The sequence below is a fragment of the Trichomycterus rosablanca genome, chromosome 2 (assembly GCF_030014385.1).
Source record: "Trichomycterus rosablanca isolate fTriRos1 chromosome 2, fTriRos1.hap1, whole genome shotgun sequence".
Lineage (NCBI taxonomy): Eukaryota > Metazoa > Chordata > Actinopteri > Siluriformes > Trichomycteridae > Trichomycterus > Trichomycterus rosablanca.
Window position 1 is genome coordinate 52,658,884 of NC_085989.1, and position 13,321 is coordinate 52,672,204.

Below are 13,321 nucleotides of genomic sequence, written 5' to 3' on the forward strand. Positions count from 1 at the left end.
AAATAACTCAACACACAGCCATTAATGTCTAAATAGCTGGCAACATAAGTGAGTACACCCCACAGTGAACATGTCCAAATTGTGCCCAAATGTGTCGTTGTCCCTCCCTGGTGTCATGTGTCAAGGTCCCAGGTGTAAATGGGGAGCAGGGCTGTTAAATTTGGTGTTTTGGGTACAATTCTCTCATACTGGCCACTGGATATTCAACATGGCACCTCATGGCAAAGAACTCTCCGAGGATGTGAGAAATAGAATTGTTGCTCTCCACAAAGATGGCCTGGGCTATAAGAAGATTGCTAACACCCTGAAACTGAGCTACAGCACGGTGGCCAAGGTCATACAGCGGTTTTCCAGGACAGGTTCCACTTGGAACAGGCTTCGCCAGGGTCGACCAAAGAAGTTGAGTCCACGTATTCGGCGTCATATCCAGAGGTTGGCTTTAAAAAATAGACACATGAGTGCTGCCAGCATTGCTGCAGAGGTTGAAGACGTGGGAGGTCAGCCTGTCAGTGCTCAGACCACACGCCGCACACTGCATCAACTCGGTCTGCATGGTCGTCATCCCAGAAGGAAGCTGACGCACAAGAAAGCCAGCAAACAGTTTGCTGAAAACAAGCAGTCCAAGAACATGGATTACTGGAATGCCCTGTGGTCTGACGAGACCAAGATAAACTTGTTTGGCTCAGATGGTGTCCAGCATGTGTGGCGGCGCCCTGGTGAGAAGTACCAAGACAACTGTATCTTGCCTACAGTCAAGCATGGTGGTGGTAGCATCATGGTCTTGGGCTGCATGAGTGTTGCTGGCACTGGGGAGCTGAAGTTCATTGAGGGAAACATGAATTCCAACATGTACTGTGACATTCCGAAACAGAGCATGATCCTCTCCCTTTGAAAACTGGGCCTCATGGCAGTTTTCCAACAGGATAACGACCCCAAACACAACCTCCAAGATGACAACTGCCTTGCTGAGGAAGCTGAAGCTAAAGGTGATGGACTAAACCCAATTGAGCACCTGTGGCACATCCTCAAGTGGAAGGTGGAGGAGTTCAAGGTGTCTAACATCCACCAGCTCCGTGATGTCATCATGGAGGAGTGGAAGAGGATTCCAGTAGCAACCTGTGCAGCTCTGGTGAATTCCATGCCCAGGAGGGTTAAGGCAGTGCTGGATAATAATGGTGGTCACACAAAATATTGACACTTTGGGCACAATTTGGACATGTTCACTGTGGGGTGTACTCACTTATGTTGCCAGCTATTTAGACATTAATGGCTGTGTGTTGAGTTATTTTCAGAAGACAGTAAATCTACACTGCTATACAAGCTGTACACTGACTACTCTAACTTATATCCAAGTTTCATGTCTATAGTGTTGTCCCATGAAAAGATATAATGAAATATTTGCAGAAATGTGAGGGGTGTACTCACTTTTGTGATACACTGTATATATATATATACAGTGTATCACAAAAGTGGCCACCATGCTGTAGCTCAGTTTCAGGGTGTTAGCAATCTTCTTATAGCCCAGGCCATCTTTGTGGAGAGCAACAATTCTATTTCTCACATCCTCAGAGAGTTCTTTGCCATGAGGTGCCATGTTGAATATCCAGTGGCCAGTATGAGAGAATTGTACCCAAAACACCAAATTTAACAGCCCTGCTCCCCATTTACACCTGGGACCTTGACACATGACACCAGGGAGGGACAACGACACATTTGGGCACAATTTGGACATGTTCACTGTGGGGTGTACTCACTTATGTTGCCAGCTATTTAGACATTAATGGCTGTGTGTTGAGTTATTTTCAGAAGACAGTAAATCTACACTGCTATACAAGCTGTACACTGACTACTCTAAGTTATATCCAAGTTTCATGTCTATAGTGTTGTCCCATGAAAAGATATAATGAAATATTTGCAGAAATGTGAGGGGTGTACTCACTTTCGTGATACACTGTATATATATATATAAATAAATAAATATATATATATATATATATATATATATATAATTTTCATTAGTTCCTAATAATCATTTTATAAAATAAACTTTTTTTATAAAAAAAAACACAGGATGACATTTTTAATGTTGACTTTATTACATGAAAGAAGCATCACTCCAAACTAGGGTCCAGTGCACTACCTGGTTTGACCACAGGGGGCGGCCCCATGCAGCATTTTAAAAAGCTTCGCGTAATGAACCCTTTTCCGAACCAGTTTGCAGGAACGCTTCATTGCTTCAGAACGCTTCGTTTTGCCATCACTAAAACTGTAATTAAAAAAATTTTTTAACAAAAACAAACAAACAAAAAAAAAAACTATAAGAGCTTTATGCTTTTCTACAAAACTTAATGTAAATAATGAATCGGTTCTGATTACTTGATTCGGTTCGCTGTATCGGCTCAGATGTATCATGTGTGAATCATGTGCTAACAGTTAGCGTTAGCCAAGTTCCTCAAATTCTCAGACCATGGTCAAGTTAGTTTTATATTGTTGTAGTTACTACAACCACAGTACAAAATTAAAGTCCAAAGACATGCATACAGTGGGTAATCAAATAATTAAAAAAATTAACAAAAATCGTGAAACGCAAATTTTGATACGGCAAAGGTTCTAGTAGTTAACTAGTCACCCATACTACCTACTACAACCACAGTATAAAATAAAAGTCCCCCAGCATGGGTGCAGTAATTAATCAAATATTTCAAAACATTAACAAAAATCGTGAAATGCAAATTTTTTAAAGACAAAGGTTGTAGTAGTTAACTAGTCACCCATACTACCTACTACAACCACAAAACAAATTAAAAGTCCCCCAGCATGGGTGCAGTAAGTAATCAAATATCTAAAAAAAATTAACAAAAATCGTGAAACGCAAATTTTGATACGGCAAAGGTTCTAGTAGTTAACTAGTCACCCATACTACCTACTACAACCACAGTATAAAATAAAAGTCCCCCAGCATGGGTGCAGTAATTAATCAAATATTTCAAAACATTAACAAAAATCGTGAAACGCAAATTTTTAAAAGACAAAGGTTGTAGTAGTTAACTAGTCACCCATACTACCTACTACAACCACAAAACAAATTAAAAGTCCCCCAGCATGGGTGCAGTAAGTAATCAAATATCTAAAAAAAATTAACAAAAATCGTGAAACGCAAATTTTGAAAAGACAAAGGTTGTAGTAGTTAACTAGTCACCCGTACTAGTTACTACAGCCACAATACAAATTAAAAGTCCAAAGACATGGGTACAGTAATGAATCCAATATTTCAAAAAATTAACAAAGATCGAGAAAATCTAACTTTGATAAGACGAAAGTTGTAGTAGTTAACTAGTCACCTGTTCTACTTACTACAACCACAGTATAAAATAAAAGTCCACCAGCATGGGTGCAGTAACGAATCAAATTTTTTTTTAAATTAACAAAAATCGAGAAAATTAAGTTTTGATAAGACAAAGGTTGTAGTAGTTAACTAGTCACCTGTACTACTTACTACAACCACAAAACCAATTAAAATTCCTATAATACAATGCAATGTTTCAGATAATGCATACGTTATATTGGGAGTTAAAGGCATAAAACAATTGCAATAAAGCTACTGACTCACAAACTAAATGCATATTTAAGATTAAATCACAACATGCCTGGGCATCATAATTGGTAAGCTCCTTGTTGTTAACCAGTTTGATAGTAGATCTAATGTTTCTGATTTACAGCATTGGGCTAAGGAAAAGTACATTTGGAAGAATTAAAATCAGTTAATTAGTTCACACAAATGTGTTGCAAAATGTATTGTGTATGCTGTTTGCCTTAGTAGCATAAACACTTAATATGAGCAAGATTACATGCAAAGAAAGAGGTTGCAGCAAACCAAAAGGTGACAGTAAACCAAGCCATAGATCACAGAAGACTGACCTGTCGAAATTTAACCAATCAACTCTCAGCTACCACTTCAGGCATTGTAAACACCCCTACAGCTTAAGGTCATTAGCATTAGTAGCTGTTCTAGGTTCTAGTAGACATTTTGTAATATTTATTTATTACTAATATTTGTTATTTATGTAATATTTGTATATCTGCTAAATGTTTCGTAATAATATGTTAATTACAATGTAATAAATGTAATAAACACTTCCCTGGCACATTAGCCTTAATTGTGAACACTTTGTGCAATTATAGCCAACTTAAGCCAAATAATATGATTATATGTAATAATATTTTGATGTCTTTTAGTGATATGGAACAGTAATGAACAAATATCTTTATCAATTTTAATTAAACATTGACCTGGAAATAAATATGTTATTTTGGGCAATGTCCATTACATGCTGCCATTTTTAAAGTTGAAATGTATTTCAAGATTAAAATAATTTCATTTCTGAATGAAATTAAAGTATTTAAAATGGTGTTAGTTTGTTTCTGTGTTTTTCTTTGTGTTTTGTGTGCTGCAGAACAGGAACCTGCTGTAAAACAGTTTTTTAACTGAGTCAGGCCAGTTTTAAATGTGGCATATTTTGATGTTACTTAAAATTTTCCTGTATAAATAAAGAAAGAAAGAAAGAAAAATCGTTAAAACAGTAAAGCATAATTATCAAAGATAGATATGTCTATATCACCTTAATATAATAACTTAGCAAATTAACATATTGCAATATAATCATGAATATGTTTAACTACATTTACGATACAGTTGCATTTTATTAATAAAGTTGGGTTTAATCCACAGTGTAGCTTAATTTTATGATGAAACTTAGTCATATTCCATCAGTAGTTTGTGAAAATGCAAGATTTTCAAGTTTTTAATTATTTTACATGATTAAGTTTTTAAGTGGTGGATGTTGGTAAACAAACCAGTGACAAAGGATTGAAAGACTTTTGTACGTATTCTGGCAAGACTACAGAACACTCGCTGTATGGATGATGCATGTGACATTTTTCAATCAAATACTGTGCTGTTAAACAAGAACAAGAATGATGATGTTCTCAGAAACATTAGAAGACTTGAGGATCTTATTGCTACAGCTTATTGCTACACATTGTCAACCACAGTTTCCCTGATGGCCTTCTTGTAAAACCACTTAAATTACAAGACATCAGCCTGTCTCAGGAAATGTGGGCCAAACATCAGGAGACAAAAAGGATTTGGGGCTTAAACCAGCGACCCTCTGATCACTGGTCCAGTACCTTAAACACTAGGCTACAGCTGGCCTAAATAACTACTACAACCTACTACAACCTTCGTCTTATCAAAATTTACATTTGTCAATTTTTATTAATTGTTTTAATTTTTTGATTACCCACTGTACATATGCAGTGGGACTATTAATTTGAAATGTCCTTGTAGTAAGTAGTACAGGTGACTAGTTAACTACTACAACCTTTGTCTTTTCTAAATGTGCGTTTATCGAGTTTTGTTAATTTTTGTAATTTTTTGATTCGTTACTGTACCCTTACCGTAAAACTTTCAATTTGTATTGTGGTTGTAGTAACTAGGACGGGTGAGTACTTAACTACTACAATCTTTGTCTTATCAAAATTTGCATTTCACGATTTTTGTTTATTTTTTACAATTAATGATTACTAATTATACCCATGCTGTGAGACTTTTATCTTATATTGTGGTTGTAGTAACTAGTACAGGTGACTAGTTAACTACTACAACATTTGTCTTTTTAAAATTTGCATTTATCGAGTTTTGTTAATTTTTGTAATTTTTTGATTCGTTACTGTACCCTTACCGTAAAACTTTCAATTTGTTTTGTGGTTGTAGTAACTAGTACGGGTGACTAGTTAACAACTACAATCTTTGTCTTATCAAAGTTTGCATTTCTCGATTTTTGTTAATTAAAAAAACATTTTGATTAGTTACTGCACCCATGCTGGGGGACTTTTAATTTGTTTTGTGGTTGTAGTAAGTAGTGCAGGTGACTAGTTAACTACTACAACCTTTGCCTTATCAAAATTTGCATTTCACGATTTTTGTTAACTTTTTAAATATTTGATTACCCACTGTATCCATGTCTTTAGACTTAAATTTTGTATTGTGGTTGTAGTAACTAGGACAGGTGACTAGTTAACTACTTCATCCTTTGTCTTTTAAAAATTTGCGTTTCACGAACTTGTTAATTTTTTTGAAATATTTGATTACCCACTGTATCCATGTCTTTGGACTTTTATTTTCTACTTTGGTTGTAGTAAGTAGTACAGGTGACTAGTTAACTACTACAACCTTTGTCTTATCCAAATTAGATTTTCTTGATATAAGTTAATTTTTAAAATTTTTGAAGCCATGCCTTGGGATTTTTAATTTGTAAAGTGGTTGTAGTAACTACTCCAGGTGACTAGTTAACTTCTACAACCTACAGGGGCTGGACAAAATAACTGAAACACCTGTCATTTTAGTGTGGGAGGTTTCATGGCTAAATTGGACCAGTCTGGTGGCCAATCTTCATTAATTGCACATTGCACCAGTAAGAGCAGAGTGTGAAGGTTCAATTAGCAGGGTAAGAGCACAGTTTTGCTCAAAATATTGCAATGCACACAACATTATGGGTGACATACCAGAGTTCAAAAGAGGACAAATTGTTGGTGCACGTCTTGCTGGCGCATCTGTGACCAAGACAGCAAGTCTTTGTGATGTATCAAGAGCCACAGTATCCAGGGTAATGTCAGCATACCACCAAGAAGGACAAACCACATCCAACAGGTTAACTGTGGACGCAAGAGGAAGCTGTCTGAAAGGGATGTTCGGGTGCTAACCCGGATGGTATCCAAAAAACATAAAACCACGGCTGCCCAAATCACGGCAGAATTAAATGTGCACCTCAACTCTCCTGTTTCCACCAGAACTGTCCGTCGGGAGCTCCACAGGGTCAATATACACGGCCGGGCTGCTATAGCCAAACCTTTGGTCACTCGTGCCAATGCCAAACGTCGGTTTCAATGGTGCAAGGAGCGCAAATCTTGGGCTGTGGACAATGTGAAACATGTATTGTTCTCTGATGAGTCCACCTTTACTGTTTTCCCCACATCCGGGAGAGTTACGGTGTGGAGAAGCCCCAAAGAAGCGTACCACCCAGACTGTTGCATGCCCAGAGTGAAGCATGGGGGTGGATCAGTGATGGTTTGGGCTGCCATATCATGGCATTCCCTTGGCCCAATACTTGTGCTAGATGGGCGCGTCACTGCCAAGGACTACCGAACCATTCTGGAGGACCATGTGCATCCAATGGCGGTGCCGTGTATCAGGATGACAATGCACCAATACACACAGCAAGACTGGTGAAAGATTGGTTTGATGAACATGAAAGTGAAGTTGAACATCTCCCATGGCCTGCACAGTCACCAGATCTAAATATTATTGAGCCACTTTGGGGTGTTTTGGAGAAGCGAGTCAGGAAACGTTTTCCTCCACCAGCATCACGTAGTGACCTGGCCACTATCCTGCAAGAAGAATGGCTTAAAATCCCTCTGACCACTGTGCAGGACTTGTATATGTCATTTCCAAGACGAATTGATGCTGTATTGGCCGCAAAAGGAGGCCCTACACCATACTAATAAATTATTGTGGTCTAAAACCAGGTGTTTCAGTTTCATTGTCCAACCCCTGTATATCTTACCAAACTTTGTGTTTCTCATTTGTGTTTCTCAATTTAACAATTCTTAGTTTTTTTAATTATTGGTTTTGTTACTGTACTCATGCTGTAGAACTTTTAACTTATATTGTTGTTGTAGTAAGTAGTACAGGTGACTAGTTAACTACTACAACCTTTGTCTAATCAAAATGAGCATTTTCAGCATTTCAGCGCAGATGCGCCTCACAGTTACCAAATAACGTTAAATACAAATTAACAGAAAAAACTTTTTAAACTAATTTGATTGTAGTTTGTTCCTTGTTTACTAAGGTATCAGTTCGTGCAATTTAATAAATTTTTGGATGTTTATTAGCCGAGAACGAGCCGAAAGAAAGTCGAATGTCCAATATAAAACTAACTTTACCACGGTAATCCTCAGCGGTATTTAATTATGAACCTTAGTTTTATTATGAATTAGAATGTAGTTAAAATATAAATAAAATGTAATAAATGAATAATAAAAATACTTACAGATTCACTTCAGTACGAGCGCGTTCACTTCCTCTTCTTCTTGTTGTTTGAACTGAGAGGAAGCGCTTCCTGACAGACAGCAGCTCTACCGCCCCGCCCACATTACCCCACAACCAATCACAATCCAGCTGAGCAACTGTACAGCAGCATCTCAACCAATCAGGCAGCAGTGAATGAAATATTAAACAGTAAATAATAAACATTTGTACAATTTCTGGGTATTTATAACCGCCTCTACATTTACTGCATCTGCTTTAATGTCAGTTTGGTATATGAAGTGGAAGATTGATGTTTATAATGACTTGTTAATAGGTGGTTCTTGTTAACACACAGTACATTATATTAGCATACATTACATAATGTGATATCATTAAGTAGTAGAGACAAGATACAGTATAGAGATCCCAGAGGTTTTTGTTTTTTACATAAACTATAATCTCCCTTCACTTTCCTGAGGATTAATAATAATAATCATTTTGGCTAAACACTAAGCCATGAGGCTTGATTCATAAGGTTTACCTGCACTGAATGGACAGATACATAAACACACTACTGTACCTTTAACATTATAGTGCAGGTACATGAAATAGCTTCATTAATCTCTTATTTCATGAGTAATTAATAATTCATTCCTACATGTAATACATTAATAAATTCATTATGAATATGCACAAGTTCATTTTGTCTAATGTAAGTGGTGAACAAGGTACACAAACCATGTACCTGAGTTAGAGTAGAGATATCCAAGGTAAAATATTACTCCAGTAAAAGTACTAGTAAAAGTAAAAATACTATTTACCTCCACTTGAGTAAAAGTACTAAAGTATTTACCTTCAAATGTACTTAAGTATGAAAGTAAAAGTAGCATGATTTATTATGGCTGTAATGTTTTATTATCGTTTCTGTAACAAGACTCTTGATTAATCAACTCATTTTAGGTGAAAAGACTCTAGTATCATTAATTTAGCTTAACTGACTAAGCTAAATTCGGTTATACCTTTTAATTAAGATAAGATAAGATGATAAGATAATCCTTTATTAGTCCCACAGTGGGGAAATTCCCAAAGATAAACATGTAACATTTTGTGCTGAGCAAATGCTAAACAATAACAGGATTAAGTATATTAATTACATCAAATTTATTATTATTATTATTATTATTATTTTAAACAAAGCAACAAAGCAACATACAGCTGAAAATGCTTTCTAAGTAGTGGAAATGAATGTGGCTCTATGGGTTGAAAGTGAATGTCCGGAACTATTCACTAGCCCCACAACCCGGAAGCTGTGCAGAATCTGGTTGGTCATTACAAAAGCAATATCAAAATAAAGAAACTGTAAAAAAAAAAAAAAAAAAAAAAAAAAAGACAAAAGAACTTCATGCTTTTCTATGGAAAACAACCTTAAATCAAAGCTAAATGAACTTTATGTTTGTAGCCTCCTTTAGTCCTCTTTTAAATCTGCCTTCTATGTCCAAAATGTGAACATCTGTATGCTAAAAGGAGCGAGCCTTCTCCTCCAGGTACAGATGTAGAGCTGAGTATTGTGCTGATGAGATGAATCTGCTATATTGTAGCATGAACTGTGGAGTGATTTAGTCTCTCCTATGTAAAGGTGTGATCACTCCTCACTGCATTGTACATGACACACAACACTGCTCACTGTGTGCTGGAACATTTTGTCCTTGAGATGAACCAGGTTCTCTTCTAAGGGTGTTTTGATGGAGACTCAAGACTATCAGGACCTGAATGACTGAAAACCTACACAGACATGTAAAAAGAACTGCTAAAAAAACAGCACAGATGCTATGCTGTTCTTCCTTATGAACTGTGAAACCAACAAGATCAAGACATGGCTCTGAGTGGTCGAGGTGAAGACACCACTTACTTCCTCCTCCTCCTCTTACAAAAAGACTGTGCATGCCATGAATCAACGGACTTCAGCAGAGCTTTTGCTTAGGACCCTGAGCCCAGATTACCTTTACGAACAGTTTGTTCTTATGTTTGAATAAACTTTGCCATGTTTAATTGAATCCTAGTGTCTAATCTTTTCTTGAATTAAGAACACAGATTACAGATTCACTTCAGTACAAACGCGTTGCTGCTTCATCTTGTAGTTCAGCGTTTAAGTTTATTCTCCCCCTACTGGACGGAAGTGAAACATCAGCACCACATTCATTCAATAACGACTCGAACCGCAGTTCAGTCAACTACATTATAACTAATAATAAAACATCAAATAAGCAGCCTGTGGGGTGGATGGGGACACTGACTGTTAAATATTCTGGTCCCTGTTCTAATTCTTATGTGCTATTGCCTACCTATAGTTTTCCAGTTGCTAAGTCGGTAGCACTGTCGCCTTACAGCAAGAAGGTCATGAGTTAGATCCCCAGGTGGGGCAATACGACTCCTGTCCTTTCTGTGTGGACTTTGAATGTTATCTGGGTTTCCTCCCACAGTCAAATAAAAAACAAAAACATGCAAGTGAGGTGAATTGGAGACACTAAATTGTCCATGACTGTTTGATATAAACTTGGGAACTCATGAATCTCGTGTAATGAGTAACTACCGTTCTTGTCACGCTGGCAGGATATCAACTTAACCCAGAAATGCCGGGTGATGTCCCAAGGTTGAGTTAGTCAAGAGTTTGTGCATTTCAGCTTCCCAGTTTCTAAATAACTGTTCCTCTTTTCCCATAAGAGGAATGCTTCTGCAAGTGAATCAAGGCCACAACCGAGGCAAAAACACACTACTAGAGCATATCAAGGTCGTTCTATTCCAGATCTCGATAAGACAACCCAGGGCCATAGGGGCCCCCTGCATTTGGACCATATGTCTGTCTTCATACTGTAAGATTGCGATAGGTTGCTTACGTCATCAAAAATACCTACTCCAGCTTTTAAACATATCTTTAGATGCATACATGTTCTTTAAACGTTACATTGCTTTGTAATTTCTCTTTCTTCTGCAGACTCTTGCAAAATTACATTTTATTACTTATTATTACGTCTCATTCTCATTTATATTCTTCTTATTATTACTTATTGCCCCTGATGCACCAACGGTGGGCAGGTTAGGAATTTTCTTCAATTATTTGGCGTGAACCGGGAGCAATATTTTCACACACATGGTATGAAGACACTGTACCTTAAGTATAGTCTTAAGTCTTAAGTATAGTAATATTTAATATGCTACAGTGCACTATAGTGTATTGTGGTCACATTAATGATCAATGCCCTTAAAGAGAGCTACAATGAAACAACTATTTTTCAACTTATTATACTTTAATTGTATTAATTGGACTGAACTGTACTAAAGTGGAACTATTTTAAGTATGTTTGACTGCACTTCAAATAAAATTAAAGCACAATTAATTAATATTCTGATCTCTGTATTTCAGCGGTTTTTTTGTAAGAAACATTAACCAACAGGTTAGTTTTGAGGTGGTAATGAGTCAGTAGTAGAAGTAAAATTACACTTACATGTAATGCCTAGTTTACACTACAAGATTTTGACCCTGATTTTCACTCACTGACTATGAATATATAATATATTCTAGAAATATGTTCTATAAATAAAAAAATATTTTTTTAATCATCAAGTGTTTATTTTATTGCTGACAGTATAAACATAAGAACACATTTTTAAAAGTTATGACAGAGCAGTTCAGAACTTGTAATGAGGGATTAAAACTAAACAAGCAAGCCGAAGCTGAACACCCGTAACCTCTGATCCCACAGACCTGCATAGAGAACCATCATTCCTCAATAGCTAATAGAACCACATTGTCACTGTGCTTTCACTCTCCAGTGTGAATACGCTGGTGTCTTTTGAGAGCACTCTGATGATTAAAACTTTTCCCACACTGTGAGCACTGATACGGTTTCTCTCCAGTGTGAATGCACTGGTGTCTTTTGAGACCACTCTGATCATTAAATTGCCTCCCACACTGTGAGCACTAATACGGTTTCTCTCCAGTGTGAATGCGCTGGTGTAATTTGAGAACACTCTGACGATTAAAACTCTTCCCACACTGTGAGCACTGATACGGTTTCTCTCCAGTGTGAATGCGCTGGTGTTTTTTGAGAGAACTCTGATGGTTAAAAGTTTTCCCACACTGTACGCATGTATAAGGTTTCACTCCAGTGTGAATGCGCTGGTGTCTTTTGAGATCACTCTGATGATTAAAACTCTTCCCACACTGTAAGCATATAGTATGTAGTGATCTTCGTATATTGTTCACTGTTTGGCGTTGCTATATAAAACCCATCTGATCATGGTGAATCAAGACAGGTGGGAACTTTTCTAATCGTCTGGCCATGATAGAGGTAAACAGTCTATAATCTACATTAAGAACACATATTGGTCTGTAGGATCCACAGTCCATTTTGTCCTTGCCTTCTTTTAATATAGCTGATATTACAGCCTCCTTCCAACTAGATGGTGTCTGTGCCCCTTTTAAACCCAAATTTACAGTGGAGAGCACCACAGGAATCAATTTACTTTCAAATTCTTTATACCATTCTGTCGTAAAGCCATCCGATCCTGGTGATTTGTTTAATTAAACTCTACTAATTGCAGCTTTTAGTTCGTCTTCTGTTATATCAGCAGTGAGGCTTTTGTTTTGTTCCTCATTTACAACAGGTAGCTCTAACGAATTCAGGAAGGCGTCAATTTGAGTCACATTTTCCCCAGGAATTTTGGAATATAACGTTTTACAAAAGGCTTAAACTAAAATGTCTTTCAATATGTTTTGTGCCAAATTGAACTTTTTTTTTAATTCCTTAAATTTCTCTTGTAGTTCCTCCATTTTTTTTATTCCTCATTTTTGTTTTATGTGCTAATATTGCTATAATTTTACCACGTAAGACAGCCTTTAAGGCAGTGGTGTCCAAACTTTTTTCTAGGAGGGCCAGATTTGATAATGTAAAAGTGCCCGAGGGCCAACAGTCCCTGATGACATTATTTTAAACAATAAAATATGCAGGCCGCTCAGGTGGTGCAGCGGTAAAATACGCTAGCTCACCAAAGTTGGGGTTGCTAATACATCGTATCGAATCTCAGCTCTGCCTTCCGACTAGGCTGGGAGGCAGCATGAACAACGATTGGCTGTTGTTCAGGGTTAGAGGGTAAGAAAGTCGGATCATAGGTCACGCGGGCCGGACTTTGGATATGTCTGCTTCAAGGTATCCCACAGAAAGGGTGGTGAGATCT

General features: G+C 37.1%; 1 pseudogene; it reads right to left on the reverse strand.

The window, feature by feature from the left end:
- LOC134334891 (uncharacterized) overlaps positions 1-13,321 on the reverse strand; it is a 759,100-nt pseudogene that overhangs the window by 4,367 nt on the left and 741,412 nt on the right.